The sequence below is a fragment of the Morone saxatilis genome, unplaced genomic scaffold, assembly GCF_004916995.1.
Source record: "Morone saxatilis isolate NCDOM2014 unplaced genomic scaffold, NCSU_SB_2.0 Contig18, whole genome shotgun sequence".
Lineage (NCBI taxonomy): Eukaryota > Metazoa > Chordata > Actinopteri > Moronidae > Morone > Morone saxatilis.
This window is the reverse complement of record NW_023339740.1, coordinates 10,452,954-10,459,004: the sequence shown is the minus strand read 5'-3', so window position 1 is coordinate 10,459,004 and position 6,051 is coordinate 10,452,954. Positions and strand designations below refer to the sequence as shown.

Genomic DNA, 6,051 nt, shown 5'->3' with positions numbered 1-6,051 from the left:
ACACACACACACACAGCCTTGTACACAATATCAGACACATACACATAAAGACAAACTAAGCATCTCCACGGATGTCTACAGAAATGTAAAGACATTACTCTTTCGCACAGTGTATAACTAACTGTTGCTTATTGTGCTGACCAGGCAGTTGAATAAGCAGAAGTGCTCAGTGTAATAAAAGGTACTCAATAAAAATGATTGATTGTGTTTCTTTTGCCTCATAAAGAAGGAGGAGAAGAGAGAGACGGATAAAATTACTGGAGGAAGACTCTACATGTGGCGTGCAGTCCTTGTTCTCTGCTGGTGAGCCAACAGTAACTTGCCAAAACCACAAACACACGTATACACAGAGAAAGAGAGAAGGAAGCTGAGGCCAGTCAAACAGGGTACAGCCACTAATATACCTCTGTGCATTCTTCTGAATTGTTTTACTAACAGCAGTTGACCCTGAAGGGACAAGCCAGCAGAAACTGGTATGTTATGGCATGTGTTACTTTTCTGACTTATTTGATGGTTTCAGTGTAATAGAAGTCACATACAATTATTTAAAACAAGGTGAAAAATAAACAAGAAATGCATAGCTAGAAAATGGAATTACAGATTCAGTAATAGAGCACAGCTATGGGCTCCAACTATAAACCTTGACAGGTGACACTCTTTTAGCTTTGGACTTTTGAACTTTGAGACTGACTGACAGCTGAGCTGCCCTCTGTGGCTGAGTGCTGGCCAGTGCTGACAAGTGTCAGGCAACAGGTTAACAAGTCAAATGCCTGACAATCACAATGATCTACAACTGAAACAACCTCATGAAAAACAAGCCAAGCCAAGGTACGATCACTGCTGCAGGACATTTTCATTACTTTATTTATCATTTCCATTTTTTTAGATTGGTGTCATAACTCCCAGGTAGATATTGGTTTCAAGGACTAATTTGTAAACCATACTTGCTCTAACTTTGAAAAAAAAGAGACAATGCTCACTACAAATGATTGTCAGCGAGTTTTGGTCCCAGCTCCAGAGACATGTAAGTGTGTTTGATTTCCACTAGCAGTCCCTGACAGCCGAGGTTGATTTGTTTTTGTCTTTGTTCATTAGACGCAGAAAAGCTGTGTGCCTTGTAGGCATATCATGTCATCATGTCGGCAACAGCAACGTGACAGTGCGAAATTACATTGAAACTGAGGTTGATAAATTAATTCCATCATTGTGAGGGGCTGCTGCAGCTGCTGCATCATGATCCTCACGCAGCTTCTCAGAAAGAGACAAAAATAATACAAATACACGATACTGATGTGACTTTCATACTGTTTTTATTTGGGTGGTCATGTCAATTAGGAGGGGTCTGGGCCCACCCAGTAGCACCAGACCAGTGTCTGCCTGGAAGGTTCAAAATTAACAGTAATAATCTATTTGATTTGTTGATAATGGATTACATTTTCAGAACAACCATTATGATTATTTTTACCTGTTGTTATTGACATTAGTGTAAATAAGATTATTCTCTAGAGAAATCGAACACAACATTTCCAAGATGAGCAATGGCACCTAGAACATTACATTTAATTTGTTAGCTTTCTTTTCAATTACATGGCATAAACCCAAATGATAGATTTCTGATTTCACGGCACACACAGACTCTGTGATACACAAAATGGAGATGGTGAACAACATTGAAGAGGGAATACAGAAAGAGACTGACTGACTGACTGAGAGTTTATGAGAGTGAGAAGGGGAAAAAGGGGGGAAATATAAATGGACATGTGATTCTAGGGAGGAATGAGTAAAAGGAGAAGTGAGAGGAAAAGGGCATGCTGTAATTGGTTACTGCAAGGCAGAGAACATTCAACAAAATATGCTACAGCTGAACTGACAAGACGATGCCATTATGTGATTATTGTAATGTAGGGTTCATACATACTGACACCCAAATACTAAACAAACAGACTCTTGTTAAAATTTGTTTGAGTGAGTCGATCAGTTCTTTTCACATTCCACCACAGCACCAGCATAATCTGTACTTTCCAGTGTGTAAATGTACAAAGACAGATCCCAAACATGTTATAAAACCTATAGCAGGAAATGAAAGAACACAGAGATTCAGCCATAGGGTAGAACTCCTCTCTTAATAGGTTTAATAATGGTGGTTAAGTGGATAAAGTGGTTGTCTCCAGGAAGGAACAGTAGGAGACAGACACAACATACACATGTGTACCCATTCGTAAACATGCACACACACATGCACACAGAAGAAGACAACGGTTGAACCCAGAGGCAGAGGGCCCCGACAAGCAGCATGGAGGCAGAGGAGGAAGACACTAGAGTCAACAGGAAGCAATTTGCAACAGGATGTCAGCGCTGGTCAACCTAGGTTTACATGTGCACACGCGCAAACACACACACACACACACACACACTCACACACGTGTCTCTGGAAGCTCTGCCAGCCTCGAGGTCTTCATTAATGCATGTGGACTGTATGCTGGAGCCACTGGGAACGGCGCCATCTGGTTCAGTTTGTCCTGTTCATCAGCTAGCATTTACTGAGGTGCCAATGACAGCTCTCGACCCGCCCTCAGGGACTGATTGACTGACTGACTGACTGTTTAGTGGTTCAGTTTGCCTTGTTCATCAAGTAACACTTTTCATTCTAGCAAAAATGGCAAACATCCCCTAGTTTCAGCTTCTCAAATGTGAGAATGGGCTGCTTTCTCTGTTATCTTTGGTTTTGGGGGAATACGTGTAGTTGCTATCTTGCCTAGAGTTAGATGAGAAGATACCACTCTCAATGGCAAAACAATAAAAATGTGAAAGAAGTCTACAGAGAATTAGCTCAAGTGTTTTGCTTGTTTTTCCTATTTGCCTGAACTTTTCAGTTTTTTGTTAATTGTCAACCCGTCATAGCGTCATTTTCAGCTGCAGTAGGAAGTTGTTTTCTTGTAAAAAGCCTTGAAAACACACTGTACTACCTGCTCAGCACCAAAGTGCAGACAGTTTCTTTGCTAAGCCAACTGGCTCCTAGAGAGGCCAGTAAGGAGAGTGGTATCAATCTTCTTCTTCTGGACATACTTCCCAAAATGTCAAATCATTTGTCCAAATTCCAAACATATTAGAAAAAAAAACATCGAAACACACATATGAGAAACTGGAACTAGTAGAACTGAATGAACCACTTGATAGAGAGCTGTTGTCAGTGGGCTAAGTGTAAAACAAAGACTGGAAAAAAGGAAACAACTAGCTTTAATTTTTACTTTAAAGAATTCTTCTTCCAGCACCCCTAAAACTCAACTAACACGTTGTAGCTTTTATAGGTACTGGTAGGTGGATTTTGTTACCTTTGGACAGAGCCAGGCTAGCAGTTTCCCTGTTCTTCCAGTCTTAGGTAAGTTAACTATTTCTCAACTATTTTATTAAGACATCATCTTGGGCTCTGAAAGTTTTTTTCATTACTTTCTGACATTTACTCTGATCAGCTCAAAAGTTGACCGATTAATCAGCATTAATCTACATTAAACCTGTGCATCAAGCAGTAGATCTTCCTTAAGAGTTCCTGGCCGCTAATCTGCTCCACAACAGAGTGTCACAAATCTTAAAAGCTGTCATTCCCACAGCTTGAATCATTACTGCTATTCCAGGGCAAGGAAATCCAACACAGAGATCTGCCGGAGCAGCTGAGTCAGTAACGGGAAAGCGGGAGATAAATTTGAGTGTTTGAGACACAGGCGTCAGTATGCCATCCAGGAGGAGCGAGTTTCATTCTGACCATCAACTCAGAGCTGACATCACTCTCTGGAGAGGGAGAAGTGAGTAAGACTTACCATTTCAAACTGGAAAAGCAGAATACGCATGGCTTCTTCCAAGTTCCACAGTCTCACAAAAAGAAACTGAGAGCTAAATAAAACTCTGAGGCTTTTTATTTTTTGCACAGACTCTTTAACATTTCACTCAGGGTGCTGGAGGGCAAATTTAGGAGTGGCTGTGATTTAGGAGGCTTCACATCAAAGTATGGCATCCCCTTTCTTTCTTCTCTCATTATCGCTCTGCTTTTTCTTCCGCTTTCTCTCATCTTTGATCCCTCATTTCTCCATTTCCTACCCCATGCAGTCTGCCACTCCCTCCCCTTGCTACCTCACACTCCATCTCTCTCTACTTTCAGTGCCTGGGGACAGGATAACAATCATCCCTGTGAGATACAAGTATGCGCTCCCCCTGAATAAACAACATCAGATGACAACGGACACCTCGATAAGCATCACGCATAGCCAAGGATAGTCAGTATGTAACTGGCCCGGGGAAGAAGGGAACAAGAGGAAGCACGAATGAGGGCTTAGACCAAAAAAAACTGTCCAGGGAGTGGAGATGTAGACAGAGCTTAGAGGAGGGGGAAAAAAGGCACCAGGAGATGGGAAGGAGGAAAGAGGAGAGGCAAACAGAAAGTAAGAGCGAGCACTGGATGGGAGAGAGATGTCAACAGCTGAACACGCTGACCACTGACACAGAGCAGAGAGATTTCACAGAGCTATTTTAATAGAGCTCCCTATTTTAGACCATACCTCCCTCACAACACAAGCACATTTTGTCTATTTGTTCATCAGTCGTCTCACAAATCCACTTGCCTCGTCTCGCAGCAGCAGCAGCAGCAGCAGCAGCAGCAGCAGTGTCATTTCCGAGAGATCTGGCAGTGGATCTGTACTACAGCTCATGTGACTGCATTGTGGCAACATACATTTGTATTTGGTCCTTGGTGCTTTGCCAGCATCCAATAATTGAAAAGTAACACATACTTTTATCAACACCTACTGTCTATATCCATCCAACGCATGACTATTATAATATTATATATTAAAATAATTATATAAGAAATGACGCCCTCTAAGCTCAAATTGTTTTTATGATCCTGTAAAAAAATCTGAACTGTATAATTCCTGGAATATTAAACAAGGCTTGCTGTGCACCTATCACTTGGCTTAAACTCACAGGAAATGAAAAGCAATGGGTAAATATAAACACTGTGCATGTATCCGTGTGTGTACACTGTCATTATAATACTTTATTATTGATAAGGCCAGAAGAGCAGTAAAATTAAATTAACCATGATTATTATTGTGTACACAGTGCATTACGCCGGTGATGGTTATAAATACGACAATGTGACATAATACGTCAACATCTTAATCAAGTCACACAGATGTGACAGGATTTTCCATCTACTTCAACCACCATCCTGCTGAGTTCTCCATCGACTTAGCTATTTCTACCTTCCCATTGATGTGCAACAACATAAAGGGCTACCGCAGGACAACACGTCTCCCATGGTGAGACATGAACAGGAAAGACTGAAAAACATGACACTTGTTGCCATGTTCCTCAAGACACCTGCATCAAGACTAGAGCTAAATCTATAAATCAGCCATTATTAGCATATTGCAGATATATCTGTATTGCAGTATATGTTGGCCAATAAGTGACAAGAAACTGCCGTACAGAAATGCTGGTATTTTTTTTAGGTATTTTAGAAACTGTCACCTTTCTATATTCAAGATTTGCATTACATTATGTGTCTTTGTAAAAGAAAGATTACAACTTTTCAGGCAACTTTGTTGATTTTTTTCCAGCTCCACTTGCATAACATTGTTATGTGCAACACTTACTAATTACACAAGCACGTAGTCCATATAGCATCATAATTGCTATATCAATTCATAAATCAGCGTGAAACATTAGCAGAACAGCTGCTGTGTATGAGCAGACACTGTAACCATCTGTATTTCACTACACAACATTAGGATCCATCAGATGATGTTAGGACAGCTGACTGGATCTGGGAAAAAGCCATTTGTCTGTGTCAGGTGCCCCATGATTGCCTACACATTATACAACACAGACATGTACACGCAGTGTTGAAGTAGATAGATACTGGGGGATATTGCATTATTACAGCAGCATACACAAGTTATATAAATCTTGATAGAATTAAAAGTGAGGAAAGTTGTGCATATAGATAGATGATCGCGAGTGTATGCGGACACTTGCAAATGTCACACACACACACAC

At 40.8% G+C, this 6,051-nt stretch overlaps 1 protein-coding gene across 2 annotated transcripts in view; it reads right to left on the bottom strand.

Moving 5' to 3' along the window:
* Positions 1–6,051, bottom strand: part of LOC118327952 (tensin-2-like) — a 27,837-nt gene that overhangs the window by 11,773 nt on the left and 10,013 nt on the right. The window lies entirely within an intron of this gene.